Below are 18,920 nucleotides of genomic sequence, written 5' to 3'. Positions count from 1 at the left end.
TGAGCTACAAGTTGAGAATCAGGCCTTAAAAGCCTGTCTAAGGGAAGTACTGGCCCCCAAGCCGACTCCCCCTGAACAAATACCTGAGCCCTTGGTCTCCCCTCCTGAGAAATTCTCTGGAGACAGAGCTCGGTTCAGAGAATTCAGGAATTCTTGTTTATTGTTATTTGACCTAAAGCCACGCACCTATCCTACCGAAAGGGTCAGAGTCTTAACGGTCATTTCCTACTTAAGGGGGAAGCCCAGGGCTTGGGCTGACTCATTTTATGAGAGCCAAGACCCTGTCTTAGATTCTCTTTCAAGTTTTTTCAACCAGATGGCGGCACTTTATGATGACCCCTTCAAACAGGTCTCTGCCGAAAATACTCTCAGGGCACTGAAACAAAGAAAAAATCCAGTGGAGAATTATATCACGCTCTTCAAAATTTCAGCACGTGATTCGGGCTGGAATGAGGTGTCCCTCAAGACACAATTTCGTTTGGGGTTAAGCGAAGAGATAAAAGATGAATTGTCTCGTATTGGTATCCCTGACTCCCTGGAGGAATTCTTCACACTCACAATCAATATTGATAGACGCCTCAGAGAACGAAGGAATGAAAAAGCTACGAGCTCCAAAGGCTACCTTCCCTACTCCATCTTACCAGGTCAAAGAAAGTCCTCAACCCATGGATATTGGGTTTATGAAGGGGCCGCTCACCCCACAAGAAAAAGCCAGAAGGAAAATGCATTGCCTATGCATGTACTGCGCCTCCCCATCCCATGAAGTGAAGGACTGCCCTGTACTTATTAAATCTAAGAAGGGTAGGTTGTTATCATCACATACCTCTTATATGATAAAGACGATTAAAAGTGCTTACATCACTGTCCCAATTTTTTACAGTGGGACCACTTCCAGACATCCACTGAAGCAATCATAGATACAGGCTCATGTAGAAATTTCATCCATCTAGGTTTTGTGAAATCCAATAAAATACCCTTTGTGTGTAAAAGCAATCCAGTCTCTGTGAAGGTTATTGATGGGTCTTTACTTGCTTCTGGGCCTGTATTACATCAAACTGACCCTATACAGGTAACTGTTAATAACTCAGTAACTAATTCTTGTATATTTGATGTTATTACATCCCCTATTTTTGACATCATACTCGGTATGGAATGGTTGTGTATGTACAAACCTACAATAGATTGGGATAACCTCAGCCTTACTTTTCCTATCCCTAACACCTCCCCGTCAAACACTGACATATCTATTCTATGTAATACTGCAGTAAATATCCTACCCACTCAGTATGCAGATTATTCTGATGTGTTTGACAAAAAGGATGCTGAGGTCCTCCCCCCCCACAGGGCTTATGATTGCCCGATTGACCTACTACCCGGGGGTCTCCATCCCTTACGGCCACATTTACCCACTCTCTAAACCAGAGTTGGACCATTTAAAGAACTATATCGATGACAACCTTAGAAAAGGGTTTATCAGACCCAGTACCTCCCCTGCCGGGGCTGGGATTTTCTTTGTTACTAATAAAGACGGTACTTTGAGACCTATTATCGATTACCGAGAATTAAATAAGCGTACACGAAAAAACAGGTACCCTCTCCCTTTAATCCCGGAATTGATAGAAAGATTGAGGGGTGCCACGGTCTTCACCAAGTTGGATCTTCGGAGACGAATGGCTCACTGCGTTCCGAACTAGATACAGTCTTTTCGAATACACAGTGATGCCATTCGGATTATGCAACGCTCCAGCAACATTCCAATGTCTTATCAATGATCTCTTCAGAGACATCCTGGATGTGTATGTTGTTGTCTATTTGGACGACATTCTCATTTATTCACAAGATCTAGACCAACATAGACTACATGTTAGGGAAGTCCTTTCTAGACTTAGGACACATTGTCTATATGCTAAACTCGAAAAATGCATATTTGAGTCTCAAAATATAACCTTCCTCGGCTATGAAATCTCCCCAAACGGCATTAAGATGCAAGATGACAAAGTTCAGGCGATTTTAGATTGGCCTATACCCCAAACAAAGAAAGATGTGCAGCGCTTTCTAGGATTTTCTAATTATTATAGAAAGTTTATACCTGGTTTTGCAGCCCTTACGAAACCTCTGACTGAACTCACTAAACTAAATCAGCAGTTTGCCTGGAACCGTCAGACTCAGTCAGTTTTTGACAATCTCAAGTCCCAATTTACTTCAGCCCCCATCCTACAGTATCCGGATTTGCAGAAGCAATTCATACTAGAGGTGGATGCTTCAGATTTTGCCATTGGGGCAATCCTCTCCCAGAGGAAATCCTTCAAGGATCCTTTACATCCGGTGGCATTCTTCTCTAGACTCCTACAACCTGCCGAGTTGAATTACCCGGTGGGAGAAAAGGAATTGCTCGCTATCAAATGTTCATTTGATCACTGGAGACACCTCTTAGAAGGAGCCTCCCAACCTACTGTTATCTACACAGATCATAAAAACTTGCAGTACTTACAATCCAACCGTACTTTGTCCTCCAGGCAAGTGAGATGGAGTCTCTATTTTTCTCGCTTTCACTATGTCATCACCTATAGACCAGGTACCAGAAACGGTAAGGCAGACGCCCTCTCCAGGCAAGCCACTAAACCCCTACAATCCGCCATTCCAACAACTATCATACCTAGGGAATGTATAGTAGGAATCTTGACAGGTCTTGAACCCCTTTTTAAAAAAGCCCTTGAAACTGACACCTCTGTTCCTCTTCAGGACTTGTTACCTGACTCTACTGGAGTGTTACGCAAGGACCACAAGCTGTATATACCGCTAAACCTCCGTAAGGAGGTATTGAATTCTGTACACCAATCTCCTTTAGCTGGGCATATGGGCAGGGATAAATCTATGGATCTACTCACTAGATCCTACTGGTGGCCATCCTTACTGACTGATCTCAGGGATTACTTGGATCAATGTGTCATCTGTGCTACCTCCAAACCCTCTAGACAACTACCTGTTGGTCTTTTACAACCTTTGCCAGTACCCCATGTTCCATGGGAGACTGTATCTATGGATTTTATTGTTGATCTGCCGACATCCAACAACTATACCACCATCATGGTGGTTACAGACTTATTCTCAAAGATGTCACATTTCATCCCCATATCCTCATTACCAACATCCAAAATCTCTTGTGACCTATTCATACAACATGTAGTTAGGTTGCATGGAATCCCTCTAACAGTTATCAGTGATCGTGGAACCCAGTTCACCTCCAAATTCTGGAGATCTTTGTGTAAAGCTCTCCACATGGAACAGAAACTTACCACCGCTTATCATCCGCAGACTAACGGACAGACTGAGAGAGTGAACCAGTGGCTGGAGCAATACTTGCGATGTTACTGTGCAAATCAGCAGGAGTCATGGGCATCATTTCTCCCTTTAGCCGAGTTCGCGTATAACAACAACAAGAATGCCTCTACTGGTTTCTCTCCATTTTTTATTAACTATGGATTACACCCTCGTTTTACTCTACTACCAAAGGCTGAGACGCCTTGTCCTGTGGTTAACGATCTGGTCAATGATATCTCCGGTTTGTTCCCTACTATCCATGACAACATACTACATCCTCAAGCATATCAGAGCAAATACTACAACCTCCGTCATAGGACCAGTCCCAAGTATGCAGTGGGTCAAAAGGTTTGGCTCTCTACGCGAAATCTGAGACTCTCATACCCTAGCAAGAAAATGGGGAAGTTGTTTATTGGTCCGTACCCCGTCATTCGGATCAGTAATCCCTCAACTGTCACTTTGCAGCTCCCATCCAGCTTCAAGGTTCATCCGACATTTCACGTGTCCTTAGTCAAACCTTGTTCTGTGTCTACACCAAGTCCTGCTGATCCTGATCCTGTTCTGATACCTTCCTCGGATCAGGAATTTGTTGTGCATAGCATCCTGGACTCACGTATTCACAGGGGAGTTCTATTTTATCTCATCCATTGGAAGGGTTTTGGACATGAGGAAGATTCCTGGGAACCTGCCTCCAATGTTTCTGCTCCTCGCCTTGTGTCCCTTTTCCACCGACGGAACCCGGATCGGCCCAGACCTTGACCCACGCTGTGGTTCTTTGAAGGGGGGGCTCTGTAAGGGTTAAACATTACCTCTCTGTTCCTTTAAGCTTTTGCCTATTTAAGGCACCACCTACTTAGAGCCAGTGCTGCTTTATTGAGTTGTATACTGGCTTCCGTGTGCACTCATACCTGCTTCTGAGATTAACCTCAGATCTTCTGGAATCCAGCCGCTCTCCTCACTACCTAGGAGATCTAATCTACTAAACTAACCTGTTCATTTGTTTCCTCATTCTCCGGATAAACCCCCAGGTTCAGCTTCTCTTCTCCTTTATTCTGCCTGTGTCAGTGCGGCAACCGCGGCTGCTGACGTCATCAGACACAGCCGTGTGCAGCTCTCCCTGCCTGTCAGCTCTAAGCCGCTCGCCACGCTCCTGTTTGCTTCCTCTCTGGAGTCTACACGGAGCAACTCCAGCATCTCAATCCGAGGGAGACTGACCTGCTCTGGGACATTATTACAGGTCTGATTTACTTTGACTTCCTTATTACTGCTTGCTGTGATTTATTACCTTTATGCACCGTGTTGCCACAGAATACATACACTGACTGTATAACTAATAATCTATAATCTACTTGCTGTTTCAGACACTTTGTAGATTGAGTGATTCATTCAATTTCAAATTGCTCAACTCTATACCTCTGGCATATATTAAAGTACTAGGTGTTCCTGAGAAATCCATTTCTGGAACACCTAGCCAACAACAAAACCCTTATCAATCTCATAGGAATACTGTCCTCATTGAAAGGATTACACAGTTCCTACAAACTGTTACAATAGCCTACCCAATAATCCGGAGGTACTCTATGTTTAAGGTTAGCAGTCTTTTGATAACGGTCATTAGTGAACTGTAATACCTGATAAATGGCTTTCCACTGTTTTTGAAGTAACTGAGTTCTGTGGTCTGCAGCAGGTAGTTCCAGAGGACTGTAGTTCCAGAGGAAAGTTTCTTTGTTGAAAGCCAAAAGCAGCCAAAAAAGGTGACATTCGTTGGGCAGAGTGATAGGTAGAATTGTGACAGAATTCAGCCAAAGCTAGTAGTTCGGTCCAATTGTTATGCGTGGCTGAAATATAGTTCCTTAAATAGGCTTCCAGATCTTGATATACTCTTTCAGTCTGGCCATTAGACTGTGGGTGGTAGGCAGAAGAATGAGAAACTGTAATTCCTAGATTTTGGCATACAGCTTTCCAGAATCTTGAAACAAACTGGGTACCTCTGTCAAAAACTATATTACTGGGTAACCCATGAAGTCGTATGCTTTGTGATATGAAGCAAGTTACTAACTCTTTGGCAGGTTCCTTAGGGGTATGAAATGTGCCATTTTGGAAAATCTATCCACAATTACCCAGATGCTGGTGTTTCCTTTTGAATTAGGTAAATCTGTGATGAAATCCATACTCAAAATCCATACTCAAATGTGTACTTTCAGTGGATGTAAGTCCGTAAGGATATTGACGAGGAATCTTTTTGGCCGAACAATGAGTACAAGCTGAGACATATTGTTTTACATCAAGGGGCATTTTAGGCCCCCAGACGTAAGGCTGAAGTTGTTGGAGAGTCTTTTCAATGCCAGGGTGACCAGATAGTGTACTGTCATGAGCCCATTGTAACAGAGTCTTTCTTAGGTTTGGTGGAACAAATAAATGTGTCAGCGGGTGTAGCAGGTGGTCTTTGATTGATTTGTGCATCCTGTAATTGTTTAAGCAAGGAAGTGGAAATGACTGCAATGATCTGTTGTGGTTTGAGGATAACATCCATAGGTTCTTCCCAAGGCTCATCAGGAGAAAATTGTCTTGAAAGGGAATCCGCTTTTTTATTTTTGGAGCCTGGTATATACGATAGGTTATAATTGTACAGAGAAAAGAACAGTGACCACCGGGCTTGTCAGCTGTGAGACGTTTGGCAGTTTGTAGCTATATGAGATTCCTGTGATCGGTCAAGATTAAGAATGGCATGGATGTGCCCTCGAGTAAGTTTCTCCACTCAACTAGGGCCAGTTTGATGGCTAGTAGTTCTCTGTTAGTAACATCATAATTCTTTTCAGATCTTGAGAATTTCTTTGAGAATGCTACAGGGTGTATTCGTCTGGATTTAGGATTTCTCTGAGAGAGAACTGCCCCTGCAGCCATATCTGAAGCATCCACCTCCAAAATGTATTGAAGAGAAGGCTCCTGATGTTGCAGAATTTGGGCTGTACTGAAAAGCCGCTTAAATTTCTGAAAAGCATCCATGGCTTCCTTGGGCCATGTCCTACAGGAGGTGGATTTCCTGGTAAGGGCCACAATGGGTGCATTGATGGAAGAGAAACCCCTGATGAAATGTTTGTAGTAGTTCGCAAAACTCAGGAAGCATTGAATACCTTTTAGGGAGGTAGGTTGTGGCCATTGCTGGATTGCGGCTAATTTTGAGGGATTTATAGCAAATCCAGAGGATGAGATGATATAACCCAGAAAGGGAATCGAAGATTGGTGAAAAAGGCATTTTTCTAACTTGGCATAGAGAAGATTCTCCCGAAGTCTCTGTAGTACCAATTTGACATGCTGTTGATGCTCACTCAAGTTCCTTGAGTATATAAGTATGTCTAAGTAAATGATAATGAACTTATTTATAAAGTCACGAAATACTTTGTTTATAAAAACGCTGAAATATATCTGGAGCATTACTCAGTCCAAAGGTCATTACTTGGTATTCAAAATGACCTAGGCGAGTGTTTAAAGCGGTTTTCCACTCATCTCCTTCCTTTATGCGTATTAGATTATAAGCCCCACGTGAGTATAATTTGGTATATATCGTGGCATCTCTTAGATAATAAAAAAGCTCAAGAATGAGCGGAAGAGGGCAAGAGTCCTTAACAGTGATTCGGTTTAATTCCCAGTAGTCTAAACAAGGTCTGAGACCCCCATCCTTCTTCTCAATAAAGAAGAACCCAGCCCCAGCAGGGGAAGAGGATGGACGGATAAAACCTCGCTCAAGATTTTCAGAAATCTACTCCAAAGCCTTGGATTCAGAGTGAGAAATAGGATAGGTCTTTCCCTTAGGAATAGGTGCTCCAGGAAGCAGGTTGATAGCACAGTCCCATTCTCGATGTAAAGGAAGGATCTCTGCATTCTGTTTGGAAAATACATCTTGGAAATCCGAGTACATATCTGGAAGTGCCAAGGGGGAAATAGAGGCAAGCTGTGTAGTGCGGTTCTTTTTATAGGATTTGACAGACACTGGTTAAAACAAGCAGCACCCCATGAAGATAACTCCTGTAGACCAGGAAAAGACTGGGTCATGTTTTTTTAAGCCAGGGGAAAGCCAAAATGAGGGGTTTGGTCTGCAGAGTAATCACACCTGATCCTAATGGCTGACCAGAAATAGTTGAAACGTAAGAGGGTGGAGATTTCTCTTGAACTGGTAGGCCTTGAACAATAGCAGAGGTATTATTCACAAAGATTTCTGCTGCCCCAGAATCAATTAAGGCAACAGTCTGTACTTTGGTGGTGGCATAATAAAGAGTTATTGGTAGTAGTATTCTAGACTTGTTGGAGAGATTTTTGGACTTGTGACTTAATTCTGCCCCTCCAAACAGAATTAAGCCCTGGCTCTTTACTGGTCTGGTAGGACAGTCTTTGAGTAGATGGCCTCTTTAGCCACAATATAGGCAGAGGCCTAGGTTACATCTGCGTGCCATCTCAGCCTCAGAAAGATGGATGAAATGATAAACTCCTCAAGGGAGTCGGGTATGTCTCTATATACTAGTTCATCCTTTTAACATTCACAAAGACCTTGTCTGAATGCAGCCTTCAGAGCCACGGTGTTCCAGTCTGTTTCTGCAGCTAGTGTACGGAACTCTATAGCGTATAGGGCCACCAACTCTGAACCCTGTTGCAATTCTAGGAGTGAGTGCTCAGCCATAGCTTCTCTACCAGGCTTGTCAAAGACAACTTGTACAGCAGAGAGCAGGGCCTATGATTACCCAAAAAATTAACACGCCCACCGGGCGAGTAACTGAAAAATATTACCAGCCCGCATAAAAAAATTAACTCACACGTGCGTATCTGCATGTGTGTACATTATACATTAAAAAGGACAAAGTAGTTTGGACTTCCTGTTGGAGGCGGAGCATGCAGGTAGCTGCAGGTAGCTGCAGGTGCCGTGGAAGCTACGCACCTCTGTGTGAGGTCTAATACATCACCAACAGATGCCTTTGTCGCCCTTGGCCACGTACAGGTCTGGGCCATGGGAATTTGATCCGGCATAGGAAGTTAAAACGTTGCAGCCTACAAGTGCACGCTGGCTGGTGCACACCCTATCCACACTGGAACGAGACACTTACAGGCAAGCTTGGTTAACGGCATATAGAGCGGTATATGTATAGCTACGTGCCTATCCTCTGAACACACCTGTTACTCAAAGCTGCTACCCCAAGTAAACCCCGTTCTCCAAAGAGCCACCTGAGCCCACCCGCACAAAGATTATTCCCGCAATACTCAGCACACTATTGGAGGCTGGCCACACAAAGTTACCGCTACAATACTCACCTGGTGGAGTTGTTGCTGTCAGCGAGCGGCAAGTTCCTTTTGTTGCCGGCCAAGTCTGGAGCTGCACCCCGAATGGCTCCTGTGGAGTAAATGCACCGTGGAATTCTTTCAGCATATGCAGCAGGTCTCTCTCCCTGGACGAGAGTTGCGGTCAACAAGAAACCGGAGCCCCCTGGACGGGCTTGCAGTCAAAGTATTAGCACCTCCCCCAACGTGAGGTGCTGGGAGTGTCTCAGTACCGCGGACCTGATTACCGCTCGGCCGGGACCCATTTCCTCCTGTATGTTGCTCCTGGAGTGAGGAGGTCTGATCTGGGTAGCTGTGCAGACGCCCGTTGCTGCAGTGCGGGTGGACTGGATCACCGCGCAAGTGTACTTCCACCCGGAGCACAGTCAGAGGGCTCCTTGCTCTGGCAGTATTTTCTCTATGAGGATCGAGTGGAGATAGTGTCCAAGGAGGCTCCAAATATCTGCCCTGAGGATCTACATCCAGGTCTGTGCACCGGCGTTTTGGCCGACGAAAAAGTACTTTAAGTTTGCTTAATACAAAGACTTAATCTGTATGGTTGTCCCACCTAGTTTGGTGCATAGTCTCATTCTCTGCACGCTTAAACGACTGTACCGACACCTTCAACGTGCTGGACAAGCTGCGGCTGTATATGGTACAGGGGGTGTGGGACTGAGAGTTGGGCCAAGGACACTAATCCAGGGTATGAAAGACTGAGACCTTTGTTCCAGATATATGTGCTTAACCTAGCTTGTTTGGCCCCCACAGGCCTATAAACTCTTTATTACCATAGACCTTAGCATAAGATGTAGTTTCCCCTGTGAGTAAGAATATCAAGAAAAATGCACATGTGTGTACTTTGCTATGTATGGCTATATGGGGCCAAAGCATAAGGGACTGATTCCCATAGAACTTTCTTACTGACATCTAGCTATGCTTAGAGGGTACTGAAGTTGAACTTTACGCTTAGCAGATAAATGATATAAAATGGGCATTAGGCCATACTGGTCTTGTTAATTTTGATTTCTTAGATAATAGTACTGAATTGCAGGGTATTGAATGATATCCCTTTTGGATTAATCTCTAATTATATACCATTGCATATCTAACTTGGGACAGGTAACCCCTTGTGGAGTAGATATATATTAAGAAGTTACCTATTCACAATTTTATATACTTTCTCTCTCTTTTCTTTCTTTTTTTTTTTCTATATATATATAGGTGTTTAACTAAAAGTTTTGTATCACGAGGTTTAATCCGATATTGTAACATTCACTAGAAGTGGTTTAGAAGCTGTGAACCCCGTTCTCAGAAAGTATTGTATTTTAGATAAAAGTTAAATTTTAGGGTATTTTGAGAGCTTAAGCGCAACAAAAATACTACATCACTTGCAGAGCTCACACTTGTTTTTTACTTGTCCTTAAATCAACGGTATTACACATATAGTATAGAGAGGTGTTGCACAAGAGGTATTATCTAGTAACAATCTGTTAGAGTACTATAAGTCCTTGTCTTGAGAATCCGGACCTGTCCTTCTTGATATTAAAGCTATATAGACGGTACCTGGTATAGCACAGAATAATCTACAGTCACGTCCTGTTCATGGACAAATACATTAATCCAAGAAGTTCACCCTCCAATATGCCCCCTAAAGCAAGGCATAAAAAGGGGAGCAGCAGGAATTTGGACTCCAGTATAGCCTCCCCTTTGGATAAAAGCGTTTCCAATCCCTCCCCCAATAATTTGGTAGAATTTGCAGCTGAAGTGGCTAAAATACTTACACCTCAATTTGATATGATCAAACAGGAGATCAGAAGTGAGATATCAAACCTCACCTTAGAGGTTAGACAGTTCTCCTCAAGATTAGATGAAATTGAGAATAGGGTCTCAGATCTGGAGGACAGACTCAATGTAACGGATCCTATAATGGACACCCATAGCAAAATCATTTCATCCTTGCAAGCTAAGATTGAGGACCTAGAAGACCGATCGAGGCGTAACAATCTAAAAGTGATCGGTCTACCCGAGTCCCCTGAATTTCAAGACTTAATGAATTTTGCTACCACCATACTACCCCAGGCCTTACAGATTCCGGCTCCTGCTGCTCCCTTTTTGATTGAGAGAGTACATAGGATAGGCCATAGGCGAGAGCATAGCGAGGCCGCACGACCCAGACCAGTAATCTTTAGATTTGTGAACTTCCAAGATAAGCTATTATATCTCAAACACTACAGGAAATGTGGCTCTCTCTCGGTAGGCCCCCATAAACTACTAATGTTTCAAGACTTTTCCTCTGAAACACTAACTAAGAGAAGAGATATGTCTTTTTTCTATGGGAGACTACAGAGAGAAAGCTACAATATCAGGCTGATTTATCCCGCAAAGTTAATTGCACAGAAGGATGGTACCACACATACACTTAATAATGTTAGGGAGGCAGAGACATTTTGTAGGGAAGCAGGTGTACCCTGATCATGTACCGAACCATATTAAGCTTATGGTCCTTGATCTTAGGATGTAAATATCTAATTACCATGAGATATGTTGTTAATAACCATAGTTTCCACAGTGCAATTTGTGTTGCTTAATGGTGTCTTTTCCTATTTTTTTTATTTTATTTTTTTTCTCCCCTCCTCTTTCTCCTTTCATCCTCTCCTCTTCCGCTTCCCGATTCTTCCCCCTCTCCTCTCCTCTCTTTTTCTGGTCCGCCACCTTTCGGTCAGTGGTCCACATTTCTGTTCTTGAGTACAGGGTACACCCTTTGAGGGTGGAGGACGGTAAGTTGAATACTATTAATGGCACACAACCTTAAGTTATTGTCTTGGAACGTAGGGGGCATCAACTCTCCAATTAAAAGAAAAGCCATAATAAAATATCTGGGGAAATTTTGCCCTGATATAGTTCTCTTACAAGAACTACATCTTAATATTACTGAAATTCCTAAACTTAAATCCAAGTGGGTGGGTGAAGTGGTAGCGGCTCCATTCACGTCAAAGAAGAGGGGGGTCGCAATCTTGATAAATCGGAAATTAGATTATCAAATAATTAATACGGAGTCCGACCCCGAGGGGAGATTTTTAATACTTGAAGTGAATGTCAATCACACTAGATATATACTCTGCAATATATATGGACCCAACCAAATTGACCACACCTTTTGGTCATCTCTTTCTGTAAAACTACATAAATTTATTGGTCTAAATCTAATTATGGCTGGAGATTTTAATCTATTAGCGGATCCTTTGCTAGACAGCTCTAATAAAAGGGCGTTAAACAGCAGAGGTAGAAAAGTTCGGATCTTTCAGAAACTATGCTCTCATTTGGGCCTGGTCGATCTATGGCAGGTACAGAATCCGGATGACTGTACGTATTCGTGTGTATCCTACACCCAGCGTTCATTCTCCCGGCTTGATTATTTTCTGATATCAGAAACAATGCTTGGCCGGAACTGGGCCACTGGAATCGAAGACATTGTTATCTCTGACCATGCTGTCATAACATTAGAGTTGGAAACGTACCAAAAGCGGATGGGAGCGAACCATATTTTCTTCCCTAGATACTTATGCAATAACATTAAATTTCAGCAGCATTTACGTTTAAAGTGGGCGGAATATCTTGATAATAATGGTAACTATATAGATCAAACGGAGACATTCTGGGAAGCCTCTAAGGCCGTCATGCGCGGAGAGATTAAATCTTACACACTCTATTGGTCAAAACACTGTAGTTCAGCGGCTAGACAATTAGCCAATCGCGTTAAGAACACCTACAGATCCCATATCAGTAGACATACTAGAGAAAGTTGGGAGGCTTAAACTACAGCTAAGACACTTCGAGATACACATATGAAACAGGTTAGTGTCCAGGAAGACTCGAATGAAAGCTAGATATGGGGGCTTCACAGGCAGATCGGCGAAGTTTCTAGCGAGGCTAGCCAACTTTTCTCCTAGATGTGCTATCACGGCTATCAAACTGGGAGATAAGAGATACACAAGGCACGCGGATATCGAAAAAGCGTTTTTCGAATTCTTTCAGACTTTGTATAGTCAAGACTCCCTTAACTTATATAAGAAGGAGGCATTCTGGAGTAAGATTAAAGTACCACGCCTAGCCGTAGAGGCTAGTGACACTATTAACGCTCCCATTACTGAAGAGGAAATACTATGGGCAATCAAGAACGCGAAATCCAACAAAGCTGCTGGTCCAGATGCTCTCCCCATAGAATACTACAGAATCCTACAACCACAGGTGATGCCTATATTAACTAAGCTATTCAATTTCTATTTTTCTGAGAACACTCGTTGTTCTACTTTCTTTGCTTCTGCAAATATTTCACTAATCTTGAAAAAGGGCAAGGACCCGGAATTACCTAGCTCCTTTAGACCCATTTCGGTCCTGAACACGGATTATAAACTGTTAGCAGCTATCATAGCCGCACGATTGAAACCCTTTATGGGCGAGCTAATCCATGAGAATCAAGCCGGCTTCATGCCTGGTCGTAACCCCGTAAAGAATACAAGGAAACTTTTGATCTTGCTTGAATCTTTTTGGAATAAATATAAATCTTCAGAATTTGATGATAATATAGATAAGGCCATTCTAACGGTAGATGCCGAGAAGGCTTTTGATAGGGTCAGTTGGGATCATCTGTTTTACGCATTGGACCGATTTGGGTTTACAGGATCCTTTAACAATTACATACACTTAATCTATAGTACCCCCTCCTCAGCGGTGATTGTTAACAACTCTTCTACACAACGTTTTGATTTATTTAGAGGCACTAGACAGGGTTGCCCACTTTCACCCTTCCTGTTTAACCTCAGAATTGAACCCCTAGCTATCCGATTACGACAAGAACTTGAGGGGATTCCATGGGCGGACGAGAAGATGGTACTTCTCCTTTACGCGGATGACCTCCTATTATTTCTATCTAACCTTAAAGTATCTTTGCCTATTCTACAATGTATTACCCAAGAGTTTGGGGAAATATCTGGATTTAAGATTAATACCTCCAAATCAGAATTAATGTGGATACATAAAAACTCGCCACCACATGTGAAACATCCTTTTCAAGAAGTTTCCCAGATTACATACCTGGGCTTACGTTTATCCAGAAATTCGGAAGAATGGTATAGATTAAATCATAGGATAGTACTGGATTCATGCAAGAAAAAGCTTGAAGAATGGGCTAGTTTACCAATTTCATTGACCGCTAGGGTGACCTTGATTAAATCAGTTATCTTCCCAAAACTCCTCTATGTATTACAAAACATTCCGTGGTTTCTGCATAAGAAAGATATTACTATATACAATAAAGCCTGTTCTAAATTTCTATGGAACAGCAAGAGACCACGGGTTGCCCTCCTTAAACTTATGAATTCTAAACTATCAGCCGGCCTGGCACTTCCCAATATTCAGATATATAATTTAGTTATTATAGCTAGATTCGCATTAGATTGGCTAACCGAGAAGGAACAGATTACATCCTTTCTCTGGGAATCTCAGGCTGTAGTCCCCTTCCAGCTAAAGGCTCTTCTACATTGCCCTCTTACGTCAATGCCTTCCAATATATTCTATCTAGGTACTTTCAAGAATGTCATCGTGGCCTGGCAAAAGCTATGTACAGAAGTGGGCATTTCGCCCTACGTTTCACAATATCTACCCATAATGGGTAATCCAGAGTTTAGTCCCGGCCTCCACAATCAGATATTCAGAAATTGGCAGACAAAGGGCCTTCTGACCTTGGGTCAAATTCGAGACACAGAGGGACACCCAGTTTTATTTCAAGAAATTGCGACACGGTATGCGTTAGGGTCGCGAGAGTTTTATGCCTACCTGCAACTGAGACATTTTCTCTGGGAGCTGAGCATAAAATATGGGGACAATTGGACTATGGGGGAATTACAGCCTAGGATTACTATATATGCGGCAGGAATATATGCTATCTCTCCTTTATATTTAGTATTAAGTCAGAAAGCATCAAATCTGCAAATTAATGAAATGGTTGCTAGGTGGTCTATCCTATTTCCAGAAATTGATGAAGGGATCATTGTCGGGAGCTTCAAAATAATCCAACAGAGCTGGGTTCCGACAACCTGGAGGGAGTCGCAGATAAAAATTGGGCTGCAGAGATACCTTACACCTGCGGTCCTCTCTAAGTGGTATAAAACAAAGGTGCTCTGCTCCAGATGTTCATGCATAGGAGCTGACTTATTCCACTGCTTATGGAGATGCCCTAAAATATACCAATACTGGGGAAAAATTACATTTTGGATGACCGGGGTTTTGAAGTTGGACCATAAACTTTCCCCAATTGAAATCTTCTTCCTTGTAAAATACCAGGGTATCAATAAGAACTATAGTCTGATAAATACTATTATATTAACAGCACGTACCCTCATTTTTAAATCATGGAAAGCATCGTCTGCACCTACTATGGCCCAATTTAAAATGGCATTATGTAATCAATTCATAACAGAACAGTTTAATATACCATTCCCTCAAGATAATCACCTAGAAGTATTTTTCAAAAAATGGGAGCCATACGTAAGATCTCTCCCTGTATTACAACAGAAAAAATTAATCAAACCAGTTCGAAATTCGGAGTTTGTTCAGATTAATATCTTAGCGGGCCACTTTCCGGAAGATTGGGTAACGGACACCGATTGAGGTGGTCTGAGGGAAGGGACGGGGAGAGAGGAGCGGGGAGGATCTTTATATATATATATATATTTTTTTTTTCTTTGGTCCCGGTTGATGTGGCTTATCTGGTTCCAATAGGGGGGGGGGGGGGGGAGAAAAGGGGGAAAACCCCAGAGACAAAGAAAGATTAGCTATCATACAAAGGTTTATTTGGTTACCCTACGCAATTTTGTATGTTTTATTTTTATTTTTAGCCAATATAAATATATGTGCCCTAAAATAACTTTGACGAATTGGTATGATGTACAGGCACTCTTGTTTTTCTTCTCTGACACACATGGCTGTTTACCTAAATATGTATTTATATATTATGTATATTCACTGTGACATGTGTTTTTATATTTGGTAACCGAGATTGTGGTAACCTTCTCTGTCTTTGTTATAAATAAAGTTTAAAAAAAATAAAAATAAAAAGGACAAAGTACACCTTGTTGTTATAATCTCACAAACTTGTATTTTTTTTTTTTTTTTTAATACATTCCTGACATTGGTCCAATAATATAATCATTGAACTACGGAATAGTGCAAAATTAGACTTTAGTGAACTAGTATTGATACATTTGAAGCAAATATTGAAAATAAAATTAGTAACTGAGCCTCGGTCATAGTATTGAACTAAATACAGAAGTACCTGATTTATGCATATGAAACATTGTTGAAACTGTTAACAGATGTCACTCTGAGTCAGAGTGCTCTGGGAAGTTAAACTCACAATCATAAACCTCATCAAGTCTTGACACATCAAACTCTTCTGCTAGCTCCTCATCATTTTCAAGATGATCAAAATGGATTGGAACCGTATTATTATTATTATTCTTTATTTATAAAGCGCCAACAGATTCCACAGCGCTGGCCATGGGTACAAGGATAACAGTACAATGGAGAAACAATACGATAAAAGACATAATTTTACAGACAAATACAGGAGGAATTGAGGGCCCTATTCCCTTGGGAACTTACAATCTGGATGGGTAGGAGGATGGGAAACAGGAGGTGGGGACTGCAAATGTGAGAATGATATTAGTAAGGAGATAGAGGGCAACTGTTAGTTAAGTGAAGTTAGTTTGTGATAAGCTTCCCTGAACAGAAAGGTCTATAGGGAACGTTTAAAGAGGAGAGGTTAGGGGCAAGTCTGATAGCTCGAGGAAGTGCGTCCCAGAGGGTTGGTGCCGCATGAGAGAAGTCCTGTAGTCTAGCATGACAGGAGGTGATAGTAGAGGACGCAAGAAGCAGGTCATTGTTGGATCTTAGGGGGCGGGCAGGAGTATATATATACAATACCCTTAATTATGCAGGTATTGTGCTCCTTACAAAATTGTGCATAAGCTGCAACATTGTTAACAAGGTAGTATTGTAAGTTCCCATGGGAATAGGGCCCTCAATTCGCCCTGTATTTGTCTGTAAAATGTTGTCTCTTATTCTACTATTTCTCTGTTGCACTTTTATCCTTGTACCCATGGGCAGCGCTGCGGAATCTGTTGGCGCTTTATAAATAAAGAATAATAATAATATTGTGTCCCACAAAACATAAAGTGTCATTTACGAAATTAGTTGTTGTGATATCAGTAAGATCCGATCCAAAACACAACCTTTTTGTATTAATGCTCCCAAATAAAATTGCGTATGCTCACAAAAAATATAGTGCGCCCTGCCGTCACATCACTAACACCGGACCACAAGCCACTAGCTAGTATTAAGGAGCTGCAAAAATAATAGTGTCACTGTAGTATTAAGCTGCAAAATAAAAAAAAAAAAAATAGTACAGCTGCTGGGACACAATATTATGCCCCCCCAAAAAAACAAAATTTATGCTTACCTGATAAATTTCTCTCTCTTGTGGTGTATCCAGTCCACGGGTTCATCCATTACTTGTAGGATATTCTCCTTCCCAACAGGAAGTTGCAAGAGGACACCCACAGCAGAGCTGTCTATACAGCTCCTCCCCTAATCCCCACCTCCAGTCATTCGACCGAAGAAAAGTAAAAAAAAGGAGAAACTATAGGGTGCAGTGGTGACTGTAGTTTTAAAAATAAAAACACCTGCCTTAAAGTGACAGGGCGGGCCGTGGACTGGATACACCACAAGAGAAAGAAATTTATCAGGTAAGCATAAATTTTGTTTTCTCTTGTAAGGTGTATCCAGTCCATGTGTTCATCCATTACTTGTGGGATACCAATACCAAAGCTTTAGGACACGGATGAAGGGAGGGACAAAGCAGGAACTTAAACGGAAGTCTCCACTGCCTGTAAGACCTTTCTCCCAAAAATAGCCCCAGAAGAAGCAAAAGTATCAAATTTGAAAATTTAGAAAAAGTATGAAGCGAAAACCAAGTCGCCGCCTTACAAATCTGTTCAACAGAGGCCTCATTTTTAAAAGCCCGTATGGAAGCTACCGCTCTAGTGGAATGAGCTGTAATTCTTTCAGGAGGCTGCTGGCCAGCAGTCTCATAAGCTAAACGGATTATGCTTCTTAGCCAAAAAGAAAGAGAAGTTGCCGAAGCCTTTTGGCCTCTCCTCTTTCCAGAGTTGACAACAAACAATGCAGATGTTTGACGAAACTCTTTAGCAGCTTGTAAATAGAACTTTAAAGCACGAACCACGTCAAGATTGTGTAACCGACGTTCCTTCTTTGAAGAAGGATTAGGACACAGTGACGGAACAACAATCTCCTGATTGATATTCTAATTAGAAACCACCTTAGGAAGAAACCCAGGTTTGGTACGCAAAAAACTACCTTATCTGCATGGAAGACCAGATAAGGGGAATCACACTGTAAGGCTGATAATTCTGAAACTCTTCGAGCCGAAGAGATAGCTACTAAGAACAAAACTTTCCAAGATAAAAGCTTGATATCTATGGAATGCAAAGGTTCAAACGGAACCCCTTGAAGAACTTTAAGAACTAAATTTAAACTCCATGGCGGAGCAACAGGTTTAAACACAGGCTTGATTCTAACTAAAGCCTGACAAAACGCCTGAACGTCTGGAACATCTGCCAGACGCTTGTGCAAAAGAATAGACAGAGCAGAAATTTGTTCCTTTAAGGAACTAGCTGATAATCCCTTTTCCAATCCTTCTTGGAGAAAAGACAACATCCTAGGAATCCTGACCTTACTCCATGAGTAACCCTTGGATTCACACCAATGAAGATATTTACCCCATATCTTATGATAGATTTTCCTGGTGACAGGCTTACGAGCCTGAATCAAGGTATCAATGACCGACTCAGAGAAACCACGTTTGATAAAATGAAGCGTTCAATCTCCAAGCAGTAAGACACAGAGAAATTAGATTTGGATGTTTGAAAGGACCTTGGAATAGAAGATCCTGCCTCAGCGGCAGAGTCCATGGTGGAAAGGATGACATGTCCACCAGATCTGCATACCAAGTCCTGCGTGGCCACGCAGGTGCTATCAAAATCACTGAAGCTCTCTCCTGCTTGATCTTGGCAATCAGACGAGGGAGGAGAGGAAAAGGTTGAAACACATAAGTCAGGCTGAAGGAACAGGGCACTGCTAGAGCATCTATCAGCGCTGCCTGGGGATCCCTTGACCTTGACCCGTAACAAGGAAGTTTGGCGTTCTGACGAGAC

Source organism: Bombina bombina, chromosome 6 (assembly GCF_027579735.1).
Source record: "Bombina bombina isolate aBomBom1 chromosome 6, aBomBom1.pri, whole genome shotgun sequence".
Lineage (NCBI taxonomy): Eukaryota > Metazoa > Chordata > Amphibia > Anura > Bombinatoridae > Bombina > Bombina bombina.
The sequence above is the reverse complement of the archived record's forward strand: the minus strand, read 5'-3'. Positions refer to the sequence as shown.